Below are 21,844 nucleotides of genomic sequence, written 5' to 3' on the forward strand. Positions count from 1 at the left end.
TGGAAATCTCAAATTCTATTCGTATCTTATTTTGGTTTTAAAGGTTCATATTAAGGGGTGGATAAGCAGAACAGACAGGGCGTGGTGGAGGTCTTTAATATTATTTGCTGAAATGGGAGAGAAGAGAGCTTGGTGTAACCTTCTCTTCTCACTGTTTTCATGAAGCTGCTAAAGAGGATTCATGATAAAGAGGTAACTTCAAGTTTGACTGTGGATTATTGGACATAAAAAATACGTTTTTCTTTCAACGTCTGTTTTTCTTTCAGCATGTCTTTTTCCGTTGCCTGCAGATTTACCTCGGTTATGTCATGGATAGAGCTTACAGTCAGCAACCCTACCTACAATCTTATGACACGGAGGCTCACAGAGACACAGGCGTAAAAAATACAGTAAATCTGTGTGTCAGGGAAAATAGTCATAAAAAATATTAATACGTCAGGAGGACGACCAGCAGGGGCTTGACTATGAATGGATGTTTGGACTGACAGAACTCTGCTTCATCCACAGAGAGTCTGATTTATATCCACCTGGTAAGATGTGGTTTTTGCATTGGAAATTCAGGTCAGTCATGTATGTACAGTGAAATATAGTCAATCTATCTATCTATCTGTCTGTTTGTTTGTCTGTCTGTCTGTCCATTTGTCCATCTGTCCGTCCACCAGGGAGATTAATTCTGTCACTGCTAAATGTAACCCAGAAGACAAACTAAAATATTTCAGCTTCATGAGAATTCTAACCTGGGAAAACTGCTAGGATGAGCAACAAAAATGACCCTGACTGTCCCCTCCACAGCTTTGTATAATTAATTACTTCGTGTTCAGTGTTTTGTTCAGGGTCACACTGGCATGTAGACCACTGAAGCCCAGCACTGAAGCTCAGGGAGGCATTAGCCTCTTCAAATTCAACTCAGAACTTTGGGAAAACACAGCCCTGAATTTGAATATGATTTATTTTGTGAAAATCAAACTTTTTTCCCTCCAATTCACATTGTTTTTTAAGCAGTTTGCAGCAGTGCCACCGCTGTTTATTCTTATAATAAAGTCCTTTACACATTGTGAAGCACTTTGTAATTATTGAGCAAAAATTACAACCTGAATAAAATGATTAGATTAGTTCCATTGTTGGGAGCCACAGACAAAGCAGAAATTAAATTGAATCACTGTAAACTGATCTTCAGTTTTTTGTACCTTTAAGCTGTTACCAACTGTCAGACAACACAGCCCACTGCTGAACGTTTCATCTGGCTCACAGTTATATTCCAAAGGTATATCTGTCATTTCTTTTGGTTGCCAGGAGATTGACTTCCTTTCCTTTGCTCATTTTACCCATTTTCATTAAAATACATATTTGACTTTGAACTCCTCCATCAAACAAAACCTAAAACTGTTGTGGTGCGGTAAAAAAAATATTCTTGACACATTCATTATGCTTTAAATGTGAGAATAAATCATGAGCTGTAATTTTTTCAATTTCATTAGTCTGTTATTCACCAATAACTCACGCAAAACTGACTTAATGGCATCCAGAATGTGTGTGTGTGTGTAGTCTATACCTGAAAACTGAAACGTCTGTCCAATTAAAGTGCATCTTCTCTGCACCCCTGCTGTGTTCTCTTGAAGTCCGTGTTGTTGACAGCAGCAGCAGCCGCAGCAGCAGCAGCAGAGGAGCCTTCACAGTTTGCTGCTGGATGCGTTTGAAGTTTTTCTCTTTTGTCGAACACCTCTCTGTGTACAGTTCACACAAACAGACGGACATAATCACACAAATGAATGCAAGCTTGCATAAATTGTCCAGCTATTTGTTAAGTTATAATAACACACAATCAGTATCAATACAGATCATTCAGAGAAATCGAACATGACGAAACATTTATATTAGAGTGAGAGTTGGTATAAAAAGTGACAGAAATAGAAGGCCATCATTTGTTTAAGGGTAAGGACAAGAGATGGTAAAAACCAGACTCTGTTTACAAACTGTAGACTATCTAAGATTATCATTAAATTATTATTTACCTGTTAATTAAATTCAATTATTAAAGATGCTATAGCTTCGGTACACTGCTTGGCTACATGTTGAAAACAGTCCGATTCTGGTGGAAAACTACAATTTTTTTTTCTTTTTAAAGACACGACTCTTTCTCTTTCTAGACTATATTGTATTTAATAATGAATCAATATGAAACGCATCAAATTAAGCTATGACTCATTTATCATCTACAAAGCATGTGTGTGTGTGTGTGTGTGTGTGTGTGTTACAGACATGGTAGTAAAAATAGCACTATTTGTTTATGCAGATATTGCGCTCTATTTCAGATTTACATGGAGAATTGGGTCACCATAGTTTGGCATTTCAAAAAGTGGGTCCACACATAAGCAGAATGGAAAACAACTATATATATATATATAGTATATTGTATATAAACAAAAAGAAAATAGAGTTCAAAGACAATCAAACTGTAGGATTATATATTTACCAGTATTGTAATAATATTATTGTAATATATTGTAATAATTCTCAGGTCTAAATGACACTGTGAATAAAATAGATTTTTAAAATAGAATATTTTTTTCTACCTCTGATGCTATATGGTTGCTGCAGTCCTTAGCCATAGATAAGACACAGGTTTCTGTACAACACAATACAGAAAAAAGGAAAGTTTTTATTATGGCTCTTTTTCAAAACAAGTTCAAAAAGTGCTGTACAGGTTTTAAAAACATAAAATAGATAAATCACATACAATCAACTCCCTATCAGGACGGTGTTCTGCTCCGAACACAGTGTTCCAAAGATTGGGCCCTCAGCACTATCTGGTAGTGCAGGAATGACAAGTTAAGAAAACAGGAATGGTATCCAGAATTTCAGACTTGGCAATGAAAGCTGTGAAAACAGAGACAAAATTAAAAGCACACAGATTAATGCGTGTGGAAACTGCAGATATTGGTTCCAAATATCAGAGCAGCCGAGTTTGTAGACATTTTAATGAAAAGCCAAAAATATCAACCTGCTGTTTTGTGAGCACAAAAATATGGTTTATCTTCCTAATGATTTCAGTGTTTTCATCTTCAATTATAAATTAAAGGAATGGGATCAATTACATAATTTTACATATCAAGACCAAAAAATAAAACAAAAAAAGCCCCCAAATAGAAATAGTGAAAAAACATGAATTGATGTTTGAGCAGCTTAGCCATCTTCCAGAGAAAAGAACTCAAAAAAGATAATTTGATTTCATTTAACTGTGAACCAGTTAAAGGAAAAAGAATTAACAAACTGATAATAATTTAATGCATCAGTATTCATGATAAAAAATGTTATTTATCTGCTTTGCTACTGTCAAGTGTATATCAATGACTAAAAAGGCTGTAAAGTTTATTTCCTAAAGATTAGAGATAATTCTAGGCATTAAATAGGCCAAAGGTAATCGAAATACCTTTTAAATGAACCAAAAGCGAAATATTGATAAAATGTGATGATGGGAAAAGCCCTAATTTGCTTTAAAATAGATTAACAGTGTGGGGGCATGGCGCAGGTCAGCGCTCAGAGAGCATCAGAGCTGTAATGCCTACTCTGACCAGCAGGCGGCGCAGACGAGGATCTGGCCCAGCAGTTGGCCCCTGCGGAGCCGGCGGCGTCTTCCCCACACCTGCCTCGTCGTTGGCTGGGTTGTCGCTCCAAAGGATGACGCCGAACGACGACCCCCACCTCCTGACCATGACAGCGGACTGGGCGAGGTGCTATTGGCCGTGCAGTCCGGAGGAGGGCGCTGACGGAGGATCATCTGGCGGTGCACCCGTCAGCCCGTGACGCCAGCACACCCCACGCGAGCCTTTTTCGGCCCGAGGCTTTGGTGAGTTGTCTCCCCGGCGATGTTCACTGGTGCCCGGCAGTCAGTGTTCGTCCTTTATAAGGGACCGGGGGGCGTGTCAGTTTTTCCGCCAATTCTAGTCTGGAGCAATCATTGGTCTTAGGGACCGATTAGTCAGGGTTCTGACGGCTATTTGGGACCTCTTCCTGGTCACCTTGGAGGGGCGGTGTAGGCGCGTTACTTAGCGCGGCCACAAGGTCGGGAGGCACCGCAGAGTGGTGGCGAGTGTCCCGCAGCCGGTGGCAGCGGGGCCAGAGTCTCTGAGGCAGGCAGGGCTCACACTTAATCCAGCAAAGTGCGCGGTTGGACGGAGGAAGGTACGGTGTTTGGGGCACTGCTTGGACAGCGGCAGGTGCGGCCACCGGTAGTTAAAACAGCATTGATCCCAGCAGTAAGCTCGAGCGGAGCCGGCGGGGTCGTCCCCTAGTCCTGCCTCGTCGTTGGTTGGGTTGTCGCTCCGAAGGATGACGGCGAACGACGACCCTCACCCTTCCGCGGACATATTTGCTGCCCCTGCAGTGGCTTGCTGTTGACCGGAGAAGGAGTGGGCGGTTAGTCTACTGCCGCTGATCTCCGGTAGGGAGAAATACCCGGACGTCCGAACAGCCGTCTTGGACTGGAATACTCCCCCGAGGATCATCGGCGCCGTTTCGGGGAAGCCAGGTTTGGACCCGCGGATTTTTTCTTCGCCTTCGCCCAGCAGCTGCGGGATACGGCTACCAGGTAGCGGGGGACTCGATGGGTGTGGCCCGAATTAGAATTAGTCATTATTAGTCACCTTGGAGGGGCGGTGTAGGCGCGTTACTTGGCGCGGTCACAAGGTCGGGAGGCACCGCAGAGTGGTGGCGAGCGTCCCGCAGCCGGTGGCAGCGGTACTTGAGTCTCTGAGGCAGGCAGGGCTCACAGCTAACCCAGCAAAGTGTGCGCTATTTGGGGCACAAGGTCGGGAGGTACCGCAGTGCCTGGACGAACGTCACCGGAGCCTGTGGCAGCGGTGCTTAGCTCACAGCTAATCCAGCAAAGTGCGCAGTATTTGGGGCACTGTTTGGGCAGGTGCGGCCTCCGGTAAAGAAAAAAACAAAACAAAACAACAACGACCGGATTTTTTCTTCATCTTTTCCAAGCAGCTGCGGGATACGGCTACGAGGTGGCCGGGGACTCGATGGGTTCGTCGAATCCTGGAGGTCATGGTGCTGGAGCAGTTCGTCGGGGGGTTCCCGACCATGACAGCCGACAGGGTGAGGTGTCATTGGCCGTGCAGTCTGGGGGGCTGGCGTCTCAGTTTTGTTGTCACCTCTTGTCTGGTGTAGTCACCGGTTTTAGGAACCTATTGGGCGGGGTTTTCGGCGGCTATTAGGGACCTTTTCCTGGTCACTTAGGAGGGGCGGCGAAGGCGCAATAATTAGCGCGGTCACGAGGTCGGGAGGTACCGCAGTGCCGGGCCGAGCGTCCCCGGAGCCGGTGGCAGCGGTGCTTAGCTCACAGCTAACCCAGCAAAGGGCGCAGTATTTGGTGCACTGCTTGGGCAGGTGCGGCCTCCGGGAAAGAAAAAAACAAAACAAAACAACAACGACCGGATTTTTTCTTCATCTTTGCCAAGCAGCTGCGGGATACGGCTAACAGGTAGCCGGGGGACTCGATGGGTTCGTCGAATCCTGGAGGTCATAGTGGTGGAGCAGTTCGTCGGGGGCCTCCCGACTATGACAGCCGACATTGGCCGTGCAGTCTGGGGGGCTGGCGTCTCAGTTTTGTTGTCACCTCTTGTCTGGTGTAGTCACCGGTTTTAGGAACCGATTAGGCGGGGTTTTCGGCGGCTATTAGGGACCTCTTCCTGGTCACCTAGGAGGGGCAGGGAAGGCGCAATACTTAGCGCGGGCACGAGGTCGGGAGGTACCGCAGTGCCTGGACGAACGTCACCGGAGCCTGTGGCAGGGGTGCTTAGCTCACAGCTAATCCCGCCAAGTGCGCAGTATTTGGTGCACTGCTTGGGCAGGTGCGGCCTCCGGTAAAAAAAAAAAAACAACGAGCGGATTTTTTCTTCATCTTTTCCAAGCAGCTGCGGGATACGGCTAAGAGGTGGCCGGGGGACTCGATGGGTTTGTCGAATCCTGGAGGTCATAGTGGTGGAGCAGTTCGTCGGGGGGTTCCCGACCATGACAGCCGACAGGGTGAGGTGTCATTGGCCGTGCAGTCTGGGGGGCTGGCGTCTCAGTTTTGTTGTCACCTCTTGTCTGGTGTAGTCACCGGTTTTAGGACCCGATTAGGCGGGGTTTTCGGCGGCTATTAGGGACCTTTTCCTGGTCACTTAGGAGGGGCGGCGAAGGCGCAATACTTAGCGCGGTCACGAGTTCGGGAGGTACCGCAGTGCCTGGACGAACGTCACCGGAGCCTGTGGCAGCGGTGCTTAGTGCACAGCTAATCCGGCAAAGTGCGCAGTATTTGGTGCACTGCTTGGGCAGGTGCGGCCTCCGGTAAAGAAAAAAACAAAACAAAACAACAACGACCGGATTTTTTCTTCATCTTTGCCAAGCAGCTGCGGGATACGGCTAACAGGTAGCCGGGGGACTCGATGGGTTTGTCGAATCCTGGAGGTCATGGTGCTGGAGCAGTTCGTCGGGGGGTTCCCGACCATGACAGCCGACAGGGTGAGGTGTCATTGGCCGTGCAGTTTGGGGGTCTGGCATCTCAGTTTTGTGGTCACCTTTTGTCTGGTGTAGTCACCGGTTTTAGGACCCGATTAGGCGGGGTTTTCGGCGGGTATTAGGGACCTTTTTCTGGTCACTTAGGAGGGGCGGCGAAGGCGCAATAATTAGCGCGGTCACGAGGTCGGGAGGTACCGCAGTGCCGGGCCGAGCGTCCCCGGAGCCGGTGGCAGCGGTGCTTAGTGCACAGCTAATCCGGCAAAGTGCGCAGTATTTGGGGCACTGTTTGGGCAGGGGCGGCCTCCGGTAAAGAAAAAAAAAAAAAAAAAACGACAGCCCTCCAGACCAATGTCTGGAAAGGAGGTGAGTGCTTCATTCCACGGTTCGCTGACCAGACCAGCCCCCTGACGGATCTGACCCGCTCTCCCATTCTGTTTCAACAGGTGCCGGGGACCGACTGCCCCGTGGCACATCAGCCGTAAGTTGTCGACCGTGAGGCCCGGGACAACACCGTGGTGATCCGGTGGCCCTTTTATTTTATTTTTTTTTTTTTTTTTTCTTTTTCGCAGGCTAGGGCCACAGATGACTGTGGCGGACTTCCTTCCCCGACCTCTGCCTGAGGAGGTAGAGAAGGGGACGGCGGTGGCATTCATCCGACCGGATGGCTTCAGTCAGGCGGTGGAGGGAGGTGGGGGTGTGGCGGAGGAGGGAGGGCACCAGTATGGGGATATAGGTTCACCACCGGACTCAATTAACCGCATTTCTATTAATCATGCCTCTCCTTGTATTAGTAGGAACCGGGACCAAGAGGGGGGACGGGCGGAGGAGCGCCCCGCAGGCAGAGGCAGAAACTGCGAGGCTGAGAGCAGAGCACGGCAGAAACCCTGGTGCTCACTGGTTCCTAAAACACAAAATGTAATATTTACTGCCCTTCTGCTAACTGTAATGAGGTAACATATAAACCAGTCTGTTCTGTCCCATGAGGCATTTTCTTTATGTTTAAGTTTAGTTTAGTTCCTAATTATTATTTTTTTATCCACAGAACCATCCACCACTATGAGCATGGCATGTCATAAATCATGATGTAAATGTTTAATAAACTTTAATGGAAGAGTGAATAAATCCCACTGATGAAAATATCCACTCTCTTTAAAGACCATTTCCAGTACACAGCAAAAGAAAAATTGAAAGCTAGAGTTATGAGAGATAAAGTGGCCATCTAGGGACACACACATTTTTACAGTCTATTAATCTATGAATAATTAAAGACAGTGCATATACCCAGAGGAGATTACAGCACTTTGTCTTTCAATACACTAACTTCTTCAGTAGTGTCCAAGTACAGCACCCTGCAGTCTGAATTACTAAGATGCTTGATTACAAAAATTTAACACTGCCATTCAATTTTATACTCCATTATATACTACCATATATATATATATATATATACATATATATATATATACCAGTCAAATATTTGCTTTTAACAGTTACTGTAGAGTGTAAGGGGAAGGTTAAAAGCGTAACCTTGAGCACCTCCAAAATAAAAAAATAGTTTGTCGAAGCTGTGAGGCAAAAAAAATGCTCTGATTATACAGTATATTTCATGATCAGTTTCCCATCATGTATTTCAGATCATATTGACAAAACGTCACCATGTGGGTTGACGTGGAGGCAGAATACCTATTAATTTGTGAGTTGGGGAAATGACTGCATTTTAAAGGCTACAGGAAAGGGAAGAGGAGACAGCCAAGATGAAGAGGGAGCTTGCAAAAAAGGAAAGGTGTGTGCAAATATACAGATAATCCCACTGCACAGTTCACTAAACTTGATATGAATGCACTCTGATGAAGTGAAGAGAAATTAATCTAAGAAAGTATTCTGTTTTCTGCCTGTGTAATTTGAATTTTGATTTTTGATTTATTGCTTGCAACAGAAATTTGATTAAAAAGCCAGAGTCGGTGTAAAAAATGGAAGCTGGAACAGATGTTGACTATCAGTTTTCAACGTCTCGCATATAAATGACATTCCGTCAAAACTGTCTCCAGGCTGATTTTACTTTACTTAATTAAGCTATTCTAATTGTGTTCATTAATAATAAGGAACTGTCAGAAATAAACAAGCAGATCCTGAATATCTTTTACTTCACTGAAATAATATCATTCTGATTCCAGAGCTGTTGTGTGCCTCTCAGTGTTGAGGGGAGCAGCGGGGATTTCAGCAGCCATTGTGTAAGGCCGCAGGGCTGTTTCCACTCAGTGGTGACTGACCATGTGTAGCTCCATTTGGCCTTGTGTACCTTTTTCTCAATGTCAGAAAATCCACAGAACAAACAACTGGGGTGACTCAGCTGTATATGTTTTATGTCTCACACACAGTCTGCGAGGATTTCTGTTTGTGAATAACACAGCGGTTTTAACAGCACACATGATCTAAATGTCAAGCACGGAAATGTGATTAAAACAGTTTCCCAGACAGTATTCACAGCCTTTTTGTTGTGTTATTTAGTAACAGATATAATTTACTATAATGGGAAAATAACAAATAGTAGCCACTGACTGTGAAATCATCCATTAGGTTTGGGTATTACTGTTGGTTATTCACTTTATATGCATGTGCCATTTGTGTTACCCTCCATACACTCCAGAGCAGGGGTCTCCAACCTTTGTTCGCTACTTCTACAAAATAAAAATGGTTAAGATCTACTCATTTTGTGTAAGATTTATTTTTAAAGCTCAAGTTGACCAAAAAAAAAAAAAACTCAATAAACTTTCCTTGCCTGAGCATTTACAATAAGTTACTGTGCACATATCACATTTCGTATTAAAACAACAATCACACAAGTATTATTACTATCATTATTGTTGTTGTTGTTTGGCATGGCAGTCTACAAAGAACATCCATGTATTCAAGGCCCAGTATTGTTCCTCCATTTTGACCAAATAAGCTGTTTTTATTTTCCTTTCTGCATAATGTCGCCGTCTACTGGCGACAGAAAAGAGCACAACCGACTGCAAGTAAATGGCATTAACCTCTCAAGGTCACTTTACAATTCACCTAACTTAATAAAACAAAAGCTTCTTCACAGTAAAATAAACAGCGTAAAACATATTCTAACATACACAGCAAACGTACAACACAGAACAAATGCTGGTGAAGCTAAACTAAAAAACTGAACTAAGCTCTTATTTCTCTCTGCAGCTACTATGAGTTTATGTTGAATGCATAACAGTAGCTGAACAGAATGGACGAACAAAGGCGATAACAGTTTTGAGAATCAAGATTCGAGGCAAAGTAAAGATCAAGAGAATTACTTTGACTTAAACCTAAAACATCAGAGGGGAGATGCTGTGTTGTCACATGGAAAGGCTGTAATTAATTTGGACTCTTGGCTGCTTGGTGCCATCAGCATTAATGGGTTATCGCATAAATACTATAGCTGTGTGTGCATATGTGTGTGTGTTAATGTGGATGTGTGTGTATGCTAGTGTGTGAGTATGTGTGTGCAAGCACAGGCTTTTTATTAATGGAGACGTATTGACGGCCCCCTACTGTATTTTGCCCTTGAGGTGGTCATTTGCATTTGCAGGGCACATATTCTAGCTGACACACACACAAACACACCACCTCCACATGCACACACCCACAAGGAGACACACTGTCCACTTCTAAAGCAACAATACAGTCGCTGATGCCAAGGTACAGTGGGTACAAAAAAAAGCGGGGGCATAACCTGTGTGTCAGCAGTCGCATCAGAGTTACACCTTAAAAACTTTTAAAAACTGAATGACTAAGCACCTATTGTTTGGTTCCAAACACGGCTATCACCCATAGAAGGACAATGTTTATCCAACTTTTATTATTATGTTAACAGCAGAGAAACCTTGTCTAGAAGGATTCATGATTCATGATTCATGCATCGTTACTCTGGCATCAGTCAGAATCTTTCATGATTCAACACCTCTGACAAACTGAGGCCTGTGAAGGCTGCCTACCAGATATGACCCACATTTAGGGCACAGACCATGATAACTATGCCACATTGGAGACATTTTGGACAAACTCTAACTGTAGTTATAGCTGCTCCCGGAATCCCAGACCAAATTAAATGATATGATCCTAACTTGGCAGAGCGAGCTTGACTTCAGACAGTTTCAGCTAAAAAAAAAACTTTCTTTTCTGACAACAGGACTGACCTGCCTGTTAAAATTTAAAACTCCTGTCAAATACTCCCCAAAGAGTTTGCTCAAAGCTTGAGCGGAAAAATCTAAAAAGCCAAGCATGAAATGGAGAAATTGAGGCATTAATTTTATTTGCTTGTTATTTATTAGTTTACTTATGTCCATTCTTTTTGTGAGGAAATACAGATGGTTTAACTTTACCACCTATTCAGATGAAAATAATTACAGAGACTCATTGACATCACTCAACAGTAGGAGAAATGGGAAAAGGTAGATTTAAGGGACACTTCAGTTCTAACGCCACAGTCAGTAGTGGAACACTCAGAGTCGCCCACATCCTCAGTGCTGCACACTCTCACCTAGTGAGGAGGGAGAGCACTCTGACTGTCACATTCACTCCAGGAACAACTTGTCAGCCACTTACATGGATGACCTGACGTGCCGAGGAGCTCATTACACTCTCCAAAGAAGACCAAGTAATGACGAAGTTACATGATAGGCACTGACCTTACCTGTCCTCCTCTAACTGTGCTCACAAGTACTCGTCTTTGTCCTGCTCCCCACTTTCATCAGAACTGTGTTGCCATTAGGGTAATGGAGCTGCAGGATAGTGTGAGTCTGTGTGCAGCCTAAATTCAGAGAGGGAGAAAGACAGCGTATGCATGCCCTAAATGCCCCTGGCATCCTTTGAATTTAGAGAGGGTCTCATCAATCTTAGTGTCCTGCTGTCCATCCAGTATCAATGACACTACAGCGTCTGTGTGTGTGAGCGTGCATCAGAATCGGTGTGTGTGTGTGTGTGTGGGTCCTGGTGGGACCTTCTGTTGGAGGGGAGATAATGGGATGTAATGGAGATGATGTTCATACCTTTTCTGTCTCTGTCTCTCCCTCTCTCTCGTCCTCGTGGATGTATCCTTCAGTCTTCCTCTCTAACATTTCCATCATCCTTCCCTCAGAAGTGAAGCCAGTGTTTCACTCTGACTGACAGTCAACACTGTAAAGTTAATACTCCCTCACCTTGGGCAGCAGCTGAGCATAAATCTCAGATATCCCTCTAGGACATGCTGCTGCAATCAGAGAGGTTTTAAAAACGGATAAAAAATTATACCAGCCTGACTTCAGTGGAAGGCTGAAGCTCATGAATATCATCGAATGTATTCTATTTGCCCATCTGTTTTACCCCAGCAGAGGATAACAAGCTCTTAATCCACTTAGCATTTTGGTTTTCTCACTTAAAGAAAAACCTCAGCATCAGTTTTTACCTTTCAGGGATCACACACTCCACTGACAATGTGCATAATCTTAAAGTTGAAAAACAACTTTATCAGAACCTACAGTGTGCCCTCAGCCACATGGTGTGCTCTTTCTCTCTCTCTTTCTCTCTCTCTCACACACACACATACACAGTTTTATTGGGCACTGTAGCCCGAGTTAATAAACAGAGATTCACTTTAAGGATTTATTATAAGAGCCCAGTGATAACAGAGTCACAAAGATAAAAAGGAAAAGAAAGAGAAAATCAAATAGTAAACTGAGATACAGCTCCTGGCAAGAAGGAGCGATGCGTGTGGAGAGGAAAATTATAATTTCAAACATAGCTTTTTTTTTAATCCCCCTCTCTACCCTGTCACTTTTTCTCAAAGATGGTCTCTAAAGCCTGAGGTTAAATCCATGTGTGTTGGAAATAAAATTATATCTGAGACCAGAGGGGTTGGTGCAACACTCATAAACCAAACAGGCAGCCTATTCACTGGACCATAATGTCTGAATGTGCTCTATTACTTGTAAGAGGACTTCGTGGGCCACATTCTTCATGTGGGCCATATAATGAATGAACAGCAATGGCATTAATGTATAGGTCTGTGTCAGGCAGTGAAATTCACAATGTGGAGTTACTTTAAAGACTTGATATTTTCAAGCGGAACTTCCTGTTCCTTTTGTTTTCCCTATAAAAAAGACCAATGATTTTATATACAGTAAAACTTCTTATCCTTCTTGTCTCAATTTTGAAGCCTCTTGAAAAAGTCTAATTAAATGCAGTAACACTATTAGCTATAAGCTTCTTGTTTTTTTTTTTTTTTTTTTTTTTTTGTTATTTGCTGTATTTTCCTTTTCGTTTTCGTTATGGTAAAAAATAATTATATTTTTTAAAGATAATGAAGTTCCCTCTTTTTAGTAAAGGATAATTAAACACTATATGGTTCATAAAAATTGCTCAGTCTAGTAAAGCCTGTGGCCATTTAGTCCAGATGTGGGCCTAACAAATGGATCTGGAGCTGGGTGGGGGAGTACAAAGAAATATGTTGGAAAAAATCGATGGTCGATTAAAGACATTTCCTGATGCCCCAAAGGTAAAATGCCAAAGACGTGGCTAAATTGACAAGCTTCAGAATAATTTACTCATTTCTCCAATGCTCCTGGGACACGGTGAGTCTCTGCCAGTGTATTAGAAACAATGACCTCACTGTATGCTGCTGGTGCAGAGGAAGAACAAGACAAACAAGATGCATCAGGAACATAATGGTGTCTGCAGCATCATATAGTGCCATTAAGGCAAGGACAGAGGGAGTCTCCTCCTCTGTGATGTCCATTCACAGATCATATACTATATACAGATTGTACAGAAGTATAATGGTGTTTGCTAAGCATTGTCAGTTGCCCCGTTACCCCGCTCTCAGAACAACTCCAAATATCGAGCTGCAATATACAGTAGTTCATTCGTGACAAAGTATTCAGAGTATATTGGAATGTTATATAAAATACACCATGATGCTCCCCTACTTCCTCTCTAATTTTATGGGCTATTTGTTGGTTGTACTCTCTTTCGACTTTATTGTGACAGATGTGTTATACAAGCAGAAAATGTTACCATCATTTTCTTTAAAACACATCAAAACAAAACAGCTAAAGATGTTAGATGCTTGTTTTAAGCCTGTCAATAGATGAGATAATTCAATTTTCTTTGTCTTTTACCTAAAAAAAACTTTTACAAAGTTCAACAACAGTTAAGAAAATGTATGTGTAAAACCAAAAACTCCTCCTCAAAAGAAAGTGAATAAAATTAAACTCGTAAGTTTATAAATCATCAGGAAACCTTGGGAAATCTGACAGCTGGCAATTCATCACCGCGACGAGGATTTATACTCCACACTGAACTGTGGGACACTGTCATTTGTATAAATGCATTACTAACACACAGTGTGGAACTGTAATTGCTGTTAAGTTGTGTGGTTTTTTTTTTTGGGGGGGGGGGGGGTCATTATACACATCAGACACATCATTATACAGAAGGTGATGCAAAGACACACCGACTCTCCCTTCAGTGTTATCTCCATTCAGTCACACCTCCGTCAATGAAAGCATATATTTGTAGTACATATTCATCATTCATGACACTTATGTTTGAGCTTAGTAACATGCTTATCTTTGAAAGAGGTAAAATAGAGTGCAGTGTAATTTAAAGGTACAAGACTATAAATGTAACGCCAGAAGAAGAGAAAAGACTCTGCACGAGAGAGTAACGCCATTTTTAAGAATGATAAACAGTGATGACCCTTGGCTAGTGTTACTCTTAAGAACCAAAAAAAAAAAAAATCAGTAAATTTACTTAAATCAACTTTAATTTCAATACGTGTTTGTTTTCACGCTTTCTACTTTGGTCGATTAAAGGTTTCTTTTACTAAAAGAGCAGCAAAATTATTCACCAAGTGGCCCTAAAAGAAGTCCAAAGCAAGACCAGTGTTTGGTTCAGATGAAGACATTGGCAGTAGAGCTTTGGTCATAAAGGAGCTAGTCCAGAATCGTTAATGGAGATCCAATACTGGAGGCTGGTGCAATGCTCCAGGTAGGCGTTGACGAATGGGACCATTTGCAGCCTTGCAGTGGAGTCTGGGGATATTTTAGGTTGAAAAAGTTGGAATTGGACAGACTAAATGGGAGTCTAGAAAGACAGTGTGAGCTCAATAATGATGGTCAGGTGACAGAGCAGCCAAGGAAGCAGAACATCTCGGAGGAAAAAAGCCACAAAGACGGAAGGAAATATGCAAACTCTAGATGTAAAATAAGTGAATCATACCAGTGAACTTTTCTTCGCAAATATTAAATATAAAATGAATGCACTTGCTGCACTCCCAGCTGAAATTACCACCGGGAGGCTCACTCCCATTTTTTTTGAAAGCACTGCTGTAGGGCAATACCACTAACAACTGTGTCACTCTATGTCCCCCACTGCTACACATGAGTGCTAAATGATTATCCCCATCTTTTTGTGTGTGAGATTTTGTGTGTGTTTGTGTGTGTTTTATTCATATATGCAGGTGTGTGACGGTTCCCTGATCCCTGCTGACAGAAGCACCGGGCAGTGAATGCAACTGCAGCTCCTGCAGGTGTCATTATTTCCAGAGGAAACATTAACAATAAAAAATAAATAAACACCTGAATGCTCTGCCGTTTAAGAGTTTTAAATTTATAACACGTTGCCTCATTATGTATCACAAAAAGCTGCGCCATAACTCCAGTCACAGGACTTAAAGACTTCAGTGACACATGGACGTGATGTGAATAACATGCTAGCCTAAGAGAAGGCTGAAAACTGAGCATAGAAAAAGACTTAAGACAATAGATGCAGCACAAACCATAGGGATACTGTAAGTAGATGTTATTTTACCATTTTATTCCTAATCAAAGGGAAATTTTAGGCAATTTGTCAAGTAAATAAACTGTAAGGAGAAGGAATGTTAATAAAGATGCTGGAGAGAGAGCAGAAGTATAGAATAAAGCCAGTGCTGCAGAACAAAAGATGACAGCATGTCTGTGGGTAGATTTTTTTTTGAAGTGGCTGCTTGTTTCCATTGTCTGAGGTCAGGCAGGGCAAATCCAGCAAAGGCAGTGGCTCTCACAGCACACCGAGACAATTACTGCAGCTGAATAATGAAAGAGTAAGAAGAAAGACTCGTCTCAGGCAGGGAGCTGCTCCTATCTGCAGAGACGCTGCCGTTTTAATGTGTTCCAGAATAAAATTCCAAACCTGACTATAGAGAAATGACACATGTTTAAAGCCAGGGTGGTTCTGAACAAGGAAAGAAGACAAGTAAGTCTGTACTCGTTATATAGATAACAACATTTGCACTTGAGAACGCAAAGAATTCATAGGAATCAATTACACAGAGAATAAAAAACAACAGTTTTCTACAAAATATATACATGCATTCTAATATTAATATATATATACAGTATATATATATATATATATATATATATATATATATGTATGTATGTATGTACTGTATGTATGTATATGTGTATATGTGATACTACAACTATAAATGTGGTACCTGACTGTGTCATTACTGCGGAGAACAGCAACAGGCAGAGTGAATATACAACCAGGCTGCACTGCGCGCGTTCCAATATTATACGTCAGATGTTGATATTTCACAGGTAATGTGAAAGAACTGACTACTCAGCAATCTAAGAACCTTAAATGTGTAGCCTGTAGACTCAGGGTGTACTTGACTAAATCTGCTCGCTACAGTATAGCTGTGTGTTATAACAACATTCTGAGAGGTTTATGTTGAAGTGGTTTGGGTAACAAATTTTTAACATAGATTACGCGTGCTGTACTGACCAGTGTGCAGTCCAGAGGACAATCAGCTCAGAAAAAGTACAAATGTTTATGGAAACTACATCTGCAAACCTCAATGACGTGAATAGATGAGCAGAGATTTAGAAACTGACAGTCACATACACTGTTGCTGAGTATCAAGTCAGTGGTAGGTTCAAATGCTCCAAGGAATGGATTTTTTTTTTCATCAAACCGTTGCCATTCCTGCAAATAAAATCTATTTCAGCTTTAACTTTTGCTTTTTCAGTACAGTTTGTTCATTTACAGTGGAATGATATATTTAGATATATGTACTGCTGGTGTACACAAGAGAGTCGACTATCTGACAGCAGAACCGATGTGAAGATCCCAGTGTAGCTAGTGCGTGTTGATTTAAATTCAACTCTGACAACAGTATGGATTTTTACAGGCCCTCTACCATCAAATTTATGCTCATCCCTGACTAAGATCTTAGAGTTAACACAACCCAGAGAGGAAACTTGCTGACATTCTTGACACACCACTCATTCCCTGCTGTTTCGGATTGACGATGCCACTCCGTGACAGTGGGAGAAAACTAATACTTGCCGCTCAACCAGGCAGGATAGCAGGAGACTAGTGATTGCACTGTTGATGGGGTAATTCTGCACAGACAGGGGGCGGAAGGAGACTGGGGCTCCAGTAAATAACGGAATACAAATGCCCTGTGATTGATAAATACCTCGTGACATTTCTCTGTGAGAGGGAGATGAGGCAATAATCAGTGAATGGAAATGGAACAGACTGCAAGGACAAGGAAAAGGACACCTGAGAAAAATAAAAATGTTTCATTGTTGAATCGCATTGAAAAAGTCCAGATTTGATATTTCACTGCTACATCACTCGAATGGGTTTGAAAATTGAGAACAGACATTTAAAATTCTACAAATATTGCGAGTGATTTAAAAAAAACATAATTTCAACTTGATTTATTTTGGAAGATTTGTACAAAAACATTCAGATAAACAAATGCTGCCTTCTGTTGATACTATAAGGTTACGTTTTATCTGTTAGCTTTAGGTAAAAAAAAAAAAAAAAATTAAATGAATGACCAGATGGCAGAAAGAAAATAAAGACCCCTGCCAGAAAATAGAGACAGTGAATAATGACATTAAGATAGCTGGTGTATGAGCAGAGGAGGCAAGAGAAAGATTTATATGGCGACACCTTCAGGCAGTAGCTGAAGAAGATGATAAAAAGGAAATATTTGAGAGGTAAGAACAATAACAAATAATAATTGTAATAATCAGCACTAAGGTAATTTTAATAGCATCAGCCCCAAGGTGGTAGATCCCCATACTGTTTTCCTTTCCCACAATAGTATACCTGGAATAAAAAAAAACAACATTATATAACTATCTATATAACATTATATAACATTAAGCAACTATCTACTTTTTTATGAAGTCACATCAGCACGCTTGGGAGAGTTGAGTGATTGAAATTGACAGAAAATAAATAAAGACACATCGTATAATGATGTTTATATTAACATGGCATACATGTACAGCAGCAGACTGTGTACTGCAACTGTGCAGATTTTACCTGAAGCACAAATGTCAGTACTCCAGTGCTTTGAGGGCTACAGGGGATCAGTGAGACGCTCCAAAAGGACCAGGAAAGATAATGTGCTAAGAAACTGTGTTCCCTGAGGAGAAAACACAGTGTCCCTGAGGAGACGACAGGAGGAGAGAGGGAGAAGATAAGCAGAGGCACTCGAAAAGCAGCTCAGAGAAATGACAGTCACCTCAGGAACTGAGTGTGATGGAGAAGGGAAGACTGTGATCCCACTCGGAAAGAATTGGCTCAATCAGGCTGTGTTTCTAGTACAAGGAGGACATCTAGTGATTACCATGTGACTAGCAAAATTCCACAACGGGAAAAGTGCTTCTGAAATACCTGTGATGTTAATGCATAAATATTATTAATAAATCAAGTATTGATATGGCATAAATAAATGAGGGAAAATAAATGTTTTTAAACCAGCAGTTTTTTTTATCCTTCGTCATAAGGAGTACTATAGTTCAAACCTGATTCTGTCCTTTCACAAGTTTGAGCTATTTTAACAGCTTTGTTGCTCTTGGGCCTACCAACCCATGCGTCTCCTTTGCTGCTATTTATCCCCCTCTGTGTCCAGTTTCTCCTCTACACTGACAGGTAAACTCTACAGCCCCATTGTTCCCATCGCTCTGATCTTTTCCATTTGCTTTATTCTGTTCATTCCAGGATCTGGATGTGTGGTAACGCTGGCTCTGACTCTTTCAGCTCACATTGTGATTAAAACATTTGTCACAGTGCCGACATTTACACGGCCTTCTGGATGAAGCCTCGCTGGCACACTGCACACTTATAAGGTCTGTCATCTGAGTTCACATTTAAGTGTCTCTTCAGAGTATTTGGAACACATAGGAACTACATTCCACATGTACGACAAAGTACTTGCCTGAGGCCTTTGTGGTCCTGCGTGTGCCTTTGGCGATCCTTATTTGTGGCAAACGTCCATGGGCAAATCAAACATTAATAGGACCTTTTCTTCAGTTTGGTGAATGGGCTCATGGTTGTAGTCACGTTGAAGTACTTGCAGTGATGCTTGTAGTTATCACCATGCACTCCCGTTATGCAGGATATCTGAAAAGACATTTACAAAAAAATATCTAACGTGGGTATTTTAAAAATTCTGCTTAAAGTTTGTATCATAGGAATAATCCAAAATAACAAACACATTTGAGAAATGATGTACTACACAGTGGGTTATTATTACTACAAAAATGTAATTACATATGAGTTAATATGAATTATTGTGTTACTGACTTCAAAAATGTTTCCTCTGTTCACTTCTTCTGCTTCTCAGTCCATGTTCCTGCAGTGTGACCTCACAATTCTTCTTCACAATTTCTCCTGCCCCCTATTGCCAAGTGTGTATATATATATTTGTTTTACTTGAAAGTAGAAGGTGAGCAGTTTGTTTGCAGTATTGTTGCTGATAACCTGTGCTGTTAAATTCAATTATTGATCACTTGTTCTGCTTTAGTATTTTCTTTTGACCTAAATATTTATAACATTGGGTTCAATTCCAATGTAAACTATGTGTTTACATTTTTTTTTCCAGTTTATTTCTTTATTTATTGGACTGAAAATCATTATACAGCTGCATGATTGAAAGCATGAGGTAAAAGTCAATAATGTCGGGATCTCGTAATTTCTATAATTCTGATCATATATAACGTAAGTAAAAATGCTTGACATCAGTTAATCAAATGTGGGTTTATTTTATTTATTTATTCTAACATATCCTCAACTTCATACTTTTAAAATGAAAATATCGCTGCTTTTCCGTTCACGTGACAAAGAATGTAAACACTTCCTGTGTGCAGCGAAGAAATGTCACCGGGCGAAACTATACTAAACAAACATTCACATGGCCACATGGAAAAAGTCGAAAAGTTGATGGATCTGTTTCATAAACACAACTGTTTTGACAATGTTCGCGATGACTCTGTGTGAATGACAATTAGTTACAATTTAAAGTTAGAAATTATATTGTTAAGACAATGAACGAATCTTAAAATACTCTGTATAAATATTCTACTCCAGCCTCAGGGTCCAGCAGCAGCTCACTCACCGGTCCCTTGTCAATAATCGACCGGGCAGCTTCTGACGCCAGCTCTCACGTTCCAGTTGCACCGACATACTTTAAATATAGCTGCTGAAAATGCTCAAAAAATGTGTCTATGAGCCTCTGTCCGACACTGAACCCACTCCAGCCTCATCTTCGGTAGCGTGCACTGCATCGCTATGTTAAAAATGACAAAAACAAATATATTAAACAATATCCAGTTTGATCAACGGTGTTCTTCTACTTGAGTCACTTGTTTCAGCTACGGCAGCCAAGATGGATTTGTGAAGTGGCACGCTGTTTTTGCTTTGTTTACATGCACACACGTGGACGCACTAGTCAATTTAATAAGAAGATCCAAGTCAAAACTAGCACAAACATTTGTGCAATAATTACCATAGCTTGGTTGCAGGGAAACAGTGCAATAGCTGGACACATTGAATGCGAATAGAGTGCAATAATATTTTCCTCAATTAAATAAATCAAATAATATATGAACATGCAAAACATATTGTTTTGTATTTTTAATGAACATCAAGTAGGATCATTTGTAGGATCAAATGCATGTATGTAACAGTGAACAAATCAGTCCAACAGTCCAAGCCTAAGGAAAAATGATCTCACATGTCGCTCTTCAAATTCTGATACATGGCTGAAAGATCGGTCCTGGGTCAGGCATGCGTTTTTAAATTTGGCCTTTAAATGACAAGGGATTCCATTCACAAATGCAACCCTCTCAGAAGTTTCGTGTTACAGTTGAAACAAGTTACAATTTTTTTTCTCTAGAGGGCGATCACTACTGCCAATTGAAACAAGCGTCACAGTTTAATGATCTAATCAAGTTTATTTTACCTGAAAACAAACTTCGTATCTGCACTAAGGAGGCCCATCAGTCAATCAATCACCACACTTGGAATTCACACAAGGCATTGTGTTTGGTCTGTTTGTGTAATTGCATACTTGTGAAATGTGTACTTTGGCATTTATTGGACTCCTTCTACTAATTTGTATTTCGGCTTATAAATACAGTCAAGATAAATTGAGGACAATCAGCATTCCACAATCACAAGGATTTTTTTCCTGCTTTCATATCAACATGCACCATCTCTTTGTTTGCTGAATGTGCTTAAAAGTCAATGAGTATAACTCTTAAGGAATGTGCTGTAAAACTGTAAACATTGAGATTAGTGTCATAAAAGCAATCGCTCACTCAACAGTGTTTGCACAACATTAAACTCAAACCTTTCACAGTGATTATGAATTTTGTGTCAAGTTTGCACGTCACTGAGACACACAAAGAAAGAAAGCTATGTTTTAAATGTGTTGAAAAATCTCTTCTTTTTTTTTCTGAAGGTATGAGCAAAAAGGAATTTGACCGAAGACTGATTTTTACATCAGCTCCTCCTTCCTCATCTGAATTCTGGGAAAGAGACGGCGAGAAAGTGGCTTGCAGTCGGAACATGTCGGTCGCCTTTCATGTTCCAAAAGAATGTTGGCAAGTCTTCACAATGTGCCTCGTCAGTGCACAAGATAAGAGCTTCAATTCATAAATAAGATTGATGGCGTTGCATACCAGTAGATCCTGCTCTGTGTTTTCCCATGCGAGCATCTGTGTCAAAAGCATCCGTATGATCTCAATAGCTCACATCCTCTGTGTGCAAGTCCAGGCCTGCTACGGCATTTTAACAAATTCACCCTTTCCAGTTATAAACCTAAGCTACACTCTGACGTTCTTTGGGTGTGCAAAGGGATGAGTCCTAATAATGATTCATACCTGGATCTGATGACTGTTTTTGGTAAAAACCACTGGAAAAACTAAATATGTCGGGAGTCTGTCAGCTTACGTAGGTCTGGCACAAGTTCAAGTCTTAATCAATTAGGATAAAAAAACAATCTTAG

The 21,844-nt window shown here is 41.4% G+C and overlaps 1 long non-coding RNA gene across 1 annotated transcript; it reads right to left on the reverse strand.

Moving 5' to 3' along the window:
• Nucleotides 1-16,111: 16,111 nt before the first annotated feature.
• LOC112486279 (uncharacterized) lies at nucleotides 16,112-20,760 on the reverse strand. Its single transcript, XR_003048685.1, has 3 exons — nucleotides 19,141-20,760; nucleotides 17,875-18,957; nucleotides 16,112-17,655 (listed from the first exon to the last, which is right to left on the reverse strand). It is a non-coding gene; the product is annotated as an uncharacterized LOC112486279 (long non-coding RNA).
• Nucleotides 20,761-21,844: the final 1,084 nt, after the last annotated feature.

The sequence above is a fragment of the Cynoglossus semilaevis genome, chromosome 20 (genome assembly GCF_000523025.1).
Source record: "Cynoglossus semilaevis isolate Cse_v1.0 chromosome 20, Cse_v1.0, whole genome shotgun sequence".
Classification (NCBI taxonomy): Eukaryota; Metazoa; Chordata; class Actinopteri; order Pleuronectiformes; family Cynoglossidae; genus Cynoglossus; species Cynoglossus semilaevis.